Source organism: Sipha flava, unplaced genomic scaffold, assembly GCF_003268045.1.
Source record: "Sipha flava isolate LNK unplaced genomic scaffold, YSA_version1 166_pilon_pilon, whole genome shotgun sequence".
Taxonomy (NCBI): Eukaryota; Metazoa; Arthropoda; class Insecta; order Hemiptera; family Aphididae; genus Sipha; species Sipha flava.
In genome coordinates this window covers 407,905-417,204 of record NW_020271849.1, presented here as the reverse complement: position 1 = coordinate 417,204, position 9,300 = coordinate 407,905, and the positions used below count along the sequence as shown (strand labels likewise).

The window sequence follows — 9,300 nt, the reverse complement described above, 5'->3', positions numbered from 1 at the left end:
GCCCCGCGACCCGGCGAGCTTCGGCGCGGAAAGAAATCGCGCCGGCCGAGGGACGGGCCACCAGCGCGCGGCGCCCGCCCAGTTGTGCGCTCTCGCCCGTGTGCCGTGCGCTTACCGCACATGCCGCGTGAAACCGACGCGCCGGCCGCGTGACGGTTACCACGGCGGTAACGCGGCGGCGTAGGCTGCCGTCTTTTTCGCTACACCTTCTTATTGCGCGCACGTAAACGGTACGCCAGAGAAGCTCACCTCTCCGCCTCTCGCTCGTCTTCACTTCTCCTCGCCATTATCTCAAGGTCACTATCGGTACCCCTTTCGTCCCTTCCGGTCGTCCGGTACGCACCGCAACGTCGTCGTCGTACAGCGATTACGTCGCGTAACAATCGTGTGAACGTTAACGGTCAAACGAACACGGTACGTTTCCGAACTTTTTACCCGCGTTATTTAGGCCATCGGTTCAAATGGCTACCTGTAACAGATCCAAATAAACATTTATTCGTTAATCGTTTTGCAGGTCTTTTTCATTGTCGACGGTAATTTTTTAGACCTGGTCGGCTTGGAAATACGCCTGAGTATAGTGCGTTTAAATATTTTTAATCGTACATTTTTTTATTTTTATTTTTTTTTTATTTAGTTTTTATTCTAATAAGTCCCTAGGCCACTGCCTTTGAGTCTTCTACTTGCAATGCGAAGAAGTGAGGTGAAAGATAGTTGTTTTATTAATGAGTTACTGTGAGTGTTCAAGTGTGAAATTTGAAGTAACATGGTTTTGCTAATTCATTTAGTGTAGGAATTTTGAAGTCTTTTTGAAGGTTATTGTTTGAGAAGTACCAGGGAGAAGACGTTATTACTCAGATGGATTGAAACGTTTTAGTATTGGATGGCTTTGCAGTTTCCCATAACTGGATACCGTAAGTTCAAACTGGTCGAATTATTGTTTTATGTATGATAATTTTGTTGGATAGGGAAAGTTGGATTTTAAGAGTGATCTAAGGATATTTAGTCTAGAGTTAATAGTTTTGCGTTTAAGTTTTTTGTGTGGACTAATCGTAAATTTACAGCGTATGTGTGATTTAAATGATTCACGTCCATACTGACGTTTTCTTCCGAAAAGAAAAAAAAGAAATAATATTTAAATAGAAGATTAGAATTTTTTTTTCCTTCTTTGTTTGTGTATAATTTATACAAATTTAAATATAATATTAAGATAATATACAACTTTGTTTGGGTAGATAATCAAATTTTTCGAATTTTACGGTACATTTGTGCTGTTTTTAATCTTATCTATTTTCACCATCAGATTTTTCAGGGCACACTCCATATTAGTCGTAATAACTATCAAAAATTGAAAAGTTTTAAGATTTTACACTATATTTGCTATTACATATTTATGTAAATTACCACGCCTGTTATAAAACGATATAAAATTAATATTCCACGTATCATAAATATCGTCAATTTTTTGTGGAAAATTTTATTAGGAAATGTGTATTTTTTATGAATGAACACAGAAAAAATACTGGATTATGTATCATAATATATTAAAACTATATCTCGAAACAAATAAACTGTCAATTTTTATATAATTTAATAGTTAAAATAGATAGTTTATAATTAATAATAAACATCTTTGATAACAATAGTTTTTATCGGCGTTGACTTTTTATACAGTTCAAACGATATTTAGCAAATGTTGATAATATGTACTTATGTAGAACAGAGGTACTGAATTACTGCGTTGCATGGACATTTTTAAACGAACGCCTGTGTTTAGTAATTAAATTACACTAATTATACCGTACTATTACGATCTACAGCATGTTTATTCATATGTTTTTCCTTTCTTCTGCATAGGTCTCGACAATAGAATTGACGTAGAAACGAAAAAATAGGGTACACGTCGGCTGGACATTATTAATTGACTACATCCACCTAAAACCGGATTGCCCTGTCAGTCGATCACGTTAAAATATACACGCATTAGCATTTAACTAAACAATTCGCCGGTACACATAATGGCTAGTACGGTATTATACGTACGTAGATGAACGCTTGACAACTTCCGGTCGACATTTGGTAGACCGACATAATATCGTTTTGTTTTTAAGACAGAACTAGCAATTTGTACGTCAATTCACCCACAGACATTCTAATCGTGTCATTAAACGCGCGTGGGTGTGATAATCGAATACAAGCTGCTCTCACCGTACAAGAGACATGCTGCACAACGTATGTGCGTGCGTGCGTGTGTGTGATAGAAAGACAGTGTGTGTATGTTCTACTCGTTCTTGCTGCAGGATCATTGGCCTTAATTCGATTATAACCCATAATATCATCATGGCCACCTCGTTTAACGAACTCAGGACACCAGAAAATATATCATAATACGCATTTTGGACCTGTAGTTGGTAATGCGTACGGCTAATTGTTTGGTAAATTGCACGTAATTTATACATCAATTATATTATACATTTAAATACTATGTAAACGGAGTGCATTACAAATTGAATTATACGTACTATGTATGTACAGTATATAAATTCCCACTAAATCTATGAATACATATGCAGATAGCTTATTCAAATATTAAAATCTTATTACTTGGACTAGGATTTTAATGACCCCAAAAATCTAAAATAAAATGCCAAAAAAGTGGTCCTAAAATAACCTAAAAATGACTTAAAAATAACCTTAAAATAATATTAAAAAAATGAATGTATAATTAATTGCTATTTCGATAAAAAATTATTTAAATTATAATATTAAGAAAAAATTGTAAAAAATTTAAAATTTTATGCTTTGATGCTGGAATATTTAACTTATTATGAAATAACCAGCTTGAAATAGTCTAAAACCAAACTTGTAAATGTTCATCACATTTTTGTGCTTGAAAAACTATATTCAATAAATTATAAAAGAAAATATGCAAAATCTGTACTTATTAAGCTATTTATGAATGATTATTTAGTATAAAATATAAATAAGTTGGTAAAATTACAATGAAGATATCAAAAATACAACGCTATAGTTGTTATTGCTACTATAGTATATTAAGAATATTATATATAATGTATATTAAAAAAAATTTTTAATAATTAACTTTAATATAAATGATATTCATAACATCCTTGATCTCAATCTATTATCCACTCATCATAAAAATGCAGATACATTCTTTCTCTCTAAATTAAATAGTCGCAAAATAAATTGTTCCTCTATTTTAGAATGTATTTCGTTTAATTAACTTCAAAATAACTCTCTGACAAATTCTAGTTTTAATAACAAAACCCATCGTACTAATTATGGACATAATAATCCCTTGAAAGAATTTTAAGACTAGGAAATGAGCCGGGCCTTGGTTTCTTCTATTATTAAAGTTAATCGGTTAAGCAATTGTTGAATTTGTTAAAATTTAAACTGTATTTAGATAATGTTATTATTACTACTCGTATATTTATTGCTATTATTTTGTATGCTACCATAGACTATATATCATATAAATATATATATATATATATATATATATATATATATATATATAATAGATCATATACTAGGTTTGGGACTTCTAGCACTTAAAATCATAATAACAATCGTTAAAATATGTATTAAAAATACAGTTAAATATGCAAAAAATATAATTATTATCAATAATTATAAATTAGTAATGGTACCATATAAAAAATAATTATAAACATAATTAAAAATTACTCAATATTTTTATAATCATACTGATTTTTTTAGTTTTCAAATTTTATTCAAAATTATTAAATAACTATACTGTTATTGACTGCCAGCCGTCCAAAATACAACTATTTTTATTAAGAATACTTTTGTTTCACATGAAATAAAGTTATTTTTCCAAGTGAGTTGTATATTGTAAATTGGTAGGTCGGTTGGTGTATAAAATTGTACGTTGAAATTTGTATAGTTTTAATTTTCAAATTTCAATAATTTGTCAAAATAAACACAATAAGCACAAAAACGTACAAATAAGCACTTTCTTGCATAATCATAAAATATGCAAAAATATGTAGATTCAAATTATAGATTTTAAATGATGCCATCGACAAAAGAATTTATTTTGTACACCGCTATAATTTACAATAAATAACAAAAAAAATGCAAAATGCTACACCTCCCGAACCCTGATCATAGTATATGGTATTGTATTTAAGATTTATCATTCTGTAGGTGAACCAACTTTGGCGTTTATTTTAATAAAAAAATAAAATTAATATAATATTAATGTAAGTAGAATAGGGTACACAAAACTAAATACAACCTCGCATTAAACTAACAAACATTTCTGTATTATGGGTATATAAGTACTCCTTTTTTCAATGCTAAATCAACGTTTAAAATATATTTATTTATTACGAATTGAAAATTCAATAGTTTCATCGTAAAATACATATATAAGTGATAATATAAATTGATTACAATTAAAATTAAAAATAATAATTGATCGAAGTAAAAAAAAAAAATCAAACGCACAATTCGTGATTTTATCAAATAAATTAACTCGTGCCACAGCTAGACGATTCTACGCTAGAAATTTTTAGTGAATTAATCTTAGACATATTTGTCTCGTTAAAATATGCGTCAGATTTTAAACGGTTACGTTAGCAAACCGGAAAGCAGTGGAAATAAAAAACGACGAGAAAAAAAGTTCATAATATACTTGTTTGTTTATTAAAAAAATCCTATCGAGTTGTAGGATTTAAAACTAATAATTATAACGATATATGTGTATGAATTACATGGCCATAAACGGTATACGTGTGATACGTGTATGTGCGTTGGCCACAGCCGGCTGTGACATCCGAAAACACGCTCGCGTACACCGACGCAGAGCCCTTTTGGGGTCCCGTCGAACGGCCGCCGCACAATACTGTTAATTGCACTTCATAATAGTTTGTCCATAGGAACTTTCCGTCCCACCCACGCCGTATACAGCCGCTACCCCTCCGGTCAGCCCTGACAGACCGAAATTACGCGATGTCCCTACTGTTTACCGTCGGACCCTTCCGCTCTACGTGCTATACACATATAGTTTAGGTGCGTTGAAAGTCATTAATACAATAACGACGGCCGTTATACTGACCCCGTCCTGTATACTATATACGTATTATGTGAATACGTGTACACATATACATGTATATGAATAGATTTTCGTTCGTATATGACCTACACGCATACGAGTTTGCGTATGGCGGCTGTTTACAGTTTTGAAATCGAAAGGCGCTCGGATCGAACGCACACATTTTATCAGTTTTACGTCAGCAGTGTGCAATAGATAATAAAATACCAAATAAAGGGTGTTCCTAAATATCAGAAAAAATGTTATAAAAATATAATCTGACCTATAAATTTAATGATTATTTCAAAGTTTCCTATGAGGTTCACAAATAAAATAAATACATTTTTATACTATTTAATGAAAAATAAAGTCGACGACTTTTAAACTTAATATTTTTTTTTATCATTCCCCTCTTGCCCCCGGAATTATTTTCTTGTATTTGTCCCAATTATTATGAATGTATATACATAACATTTAATAGCACTTGCTGACTTATTAACGAACGGCCGAAACATTTGAAACGTTGAAGAAATGTACTGAGTTATAATTACTATGTTTAGGCGCTATAAAGATATTTCGAAAATTTTAAAAGGTTGAAACCGTTTGGGGTTCTGGGTTAGATATATAATATTTTTCATATTTTGATTACTTAGGTAACATTTTATTCTGCGTAATAATTTGATATTAATAATTACCAATTGAGGTTTATGTAAAACCACATAGTAACAATAAATAAAAATAAATATTATTACAATATAAGATGATTGTGAGCTTTTTTCAACATAACAATTTTTTTCTTTTTACATTGAAATAGTCATAGCTTTAATCTAAAATAATAAAATATTACTCAGACTCTTCAACTAATCCGTATATATTTACGTATAAATATGTAAAAATAAAATACCTACCAATTTCTTGGATAATGTTCCGTAGTATATGGTTTGTTAATTGTTGTCAGAGAAATATACAATTTTTGTTCGATTTTTTTACTGAATAAATGACATTCGTGTATACTTGCAGCCATCTGTAAAAATGAAACATGAAAGCATATAATATCATCGACAACGTAACACACGCGCTTATGGTCGTAAATAACGAAGAAAAAAATCATTAAACACAGGTATACGCGATATGTACAACAGCTATTATGTTGTACGATGTTCGATGATGACCACGGTGTGCATATTACAAAACAGCCAACCCCCAAAAAAACCGACGTAGTCGTTTCATTGTTTGTTATATAAAAAAAAAAAAGATCTTCATGTTCAACAAACCAACTTGGGGCACCGCTGTGTCCTATTGGATTATCAACGGCGGGTATAAATAAAAAATTGCATATATATATGACCCAACAACTTACTTACAGCCGAGTAGATTTAGTAAATAAGTGATTTCACTTTTTCACTCTCTCTCTCCCTTCCATTCTTCCTGTCCTACTCGATATAATATGATGCGAACCAGTTACAATGTTCAGGGGTTAGGTACTATTCATACGATCGTTTCATTCCGTTCGACTGAACGTTGATGCGGTGCGCGCGCGCGCGACTCGTAAATTTCACCAACTGTATACGTGCGGATCGTCGTCATCAACGATCGAAATCATAATAATAAAAAAAAAAAAAAAAATCGTGTACTTTTTTCACATTGGAGTTATCGTGCCGGAAGACGAGAGAATAACGCGTGTGTACGCGAAAGTGTGTACACACAGATTGTACGCGTGTACACCGATCGATGATCCAAAGACATCTGTACGTTGATCGCGTCGCGCTACGGCGGGAAGATCGGTTGCTGTGACGTGATAATAGTGGTGCGCGTGATTAACGACCTGTACGGTGTGCCCGTACTTAGGGTGCTGTGTTTACTGTGCATGCATTGTGCAACTGCGCTATTGGCGACACAACCCGTGAATGGGGTCTAAGGAGGGAAGAACGTTGATCGAGCCGCCTAAAGTTCCGTCTAGTCTTAAACGTGCGTATAAACCACTCGCCATGATAAATCGATAAAAAAAAAAACCGTCTCGTAGAATACGACTAATAAAATATTTAATTGAAAAATCCTTCCGAACATGTAATAAATTCGCTGTTTTTTTTTTTTTTTTTTTTATATAATTTTAATTTCGAACAATTTTTTTCGCGTACGTGATCGATTACGCAATATCATTTTCACCGACATGCAATTATTTTTCATTACAGAAAAATTCAATAAATATATTACAACATGTATACCGTTGTTTTTATCAGTGCTCTAATGTTTTACGTAAAACTATTTTTCAATCGTTTTTATAGTGTGTTTTACCCGCGATGCGGTGACATACCTCGTTCATTATTAATGCACGGGTTTATGAAACGAAGCATTATTTGCGCGATGTTCACTGGATGTATTCACAGTAGCATTTTAATGTTAAATTGTGTTCCTTTATAATTGTTCGTACGCGAAATATGTTTGATGCAGCTTTAACGTATTAATAAAATAAATTAGTAAAACACATTTATTATATGAACACTAATTGCAGTATGTATCCATGATTAACGATTGATAATCAATATACCCACATACGAACGTATGGTTTTATTCGGATTTAATGTGATTGTCCTATTTATCCATGTGGGCGTTTTTTTAATTAGATTCAATAAGGGTGTTTAGTGCATATTGTTGCAGCAGTATATTAGGGGGCCGGAATGGTTATTTTTAAGCCGACAGAGTCTGACAATGATCCGACAACGTGTGTCCGACAAAGCGTATAATGCATAGTAAATGTTTTATTGGAACAAGAATTAAGACAATACACCGTTTTACGTTTTTGATGGTACACATTATCGGCGATAACGTATACATTTTGTACCAGCTAATGTATGTGATAAACAGATTTGATGTTTGCCGAAATTTTGATTTTCACAAGGTGCATCGTAGACGTGGATGGATTACGAAACGAGTAATACAACAAGAATCGTGAACGAATATTTTAATCAATACCGTATCCGCGAATATATGTACAAAGTGGTGTATCCAGGGGAATTAAGGAGTTATAACCCTTTCCCCCGAAAATGTTTCAATGTTTAAATAATTTAATGATCGATCAACACAACGCCCTGCGGTCCTCATTACTTACAAGATATCGTATAGTTATATTTTTTCCAACCCACCCCAAATAAAAAACAATTCTGGATACGCCACTGTATGCACACCTGTGTGCACCAGCTTGTAATATCCAATAATTCAATCACGACTGTTGGATTAAACCGAAGACGTCGGGTCTGAATGAACGCAGCTTACACGTACATAGACGGAAGAGAGAGAGAGAGAGAGAGAGAGAGAGAGAGAGAAAAAGAGTGAAAATAAGGATAGAAACCGAACTAAGAAAGACCTGTAAATCAAAACACGTGTGGGATACGTAGGTACGGGCGTATGTTCGACGGCAACGTTTCAATTTCGGGTGCAGTCGCGCGGTGTCAACTGCACGCCGGTAAATCCCGTAACAGAAGCATTTCTACGATCGAAAATCCCGGTGAGATTAAATTAAAACCCGAATGCAGCGCGCGTTTGTTCCGATCTCGTTGACGACGTGTATACACACACCCGTAGCGTATAAAGGAGAGAGCTACATTGTGCTCGCGGGCGTACCGAGAAATTCGACATAATCGTCGGTCGTCTGTCGGTTGACATTTCCGTTGCCCCAATTCAACAATACCGCGTCGTCCCACCCCGTACTTGGTATATAAGTGCCACCGCGCTCCGTAAAACGATACGCCACACCGTCGCCGCCGGAGCGGTTTTTCGGCTCGCCAGATCTTTGGGCAGCTGCTAAACGTAATAATAGTAATAATAATATAAATAATAACAATAACAATAATAATAATATATCAATATCCGAACGCGCGCACACACTCGCCAAACCATTGTGGCCTCTTCCCCACCCCATGTCCTTTGTGTGCAACCCTCATGGGAACTGTGCGCGTCAACGTTGGCCGAAAATTATACTCATCTCCGCGGCTCGACGCGAATATGTGCGAATACCTATTTTTGTATTTGTATACATCTCGATGATCTTTATATTCACGCGACACGCTGGCCGCGCCATTCACCGGACGCGTGTAGATCACCGAAGTGTGCCGCCGCGGAAAATCAAAAAAAAATATTATACTCGTCGTCGCCCCAAGGTCCGATGACTGGGCGTAATATATCGTGCACCCTCTCTCGGTTTATTTGTATATGTATTA

At 34.3% G+C, this 9,300-nt stretch overlaps 1 long non-coding RNA gene across 3 annotated transcripts; it reads right to left on the bottom strand.

Moving 5' to 3' along the window:
* Positions 1–66: 66 nt before the first annotated feature.
* Positions 67–6,857, bottom strand: LOC112679690. Of its 3 annotated transcripts, none has more exons than XR_003148240.1 (3): positions 6,444–6,857; positions 5,992–6,379; positions 67–469 (listed from the first exon to the last, which is right to left on the bottom strand). It is a non-coding gene; the product is annotated as an uncharacterized LOC112679690 (long non-coding RNA). The 3 variants fall into 3 exon arrangements; XR_003148239.1 differs by having other exon boundaries at positions 5,992–6,107; XR_003148241.1 differs by having other exon boundaries at positions 5,992–6,107; positions 6,448–6,857.
* Between the last annotated feature and the right edge of the window lie 2,443 nt (positions 6,858–9,300).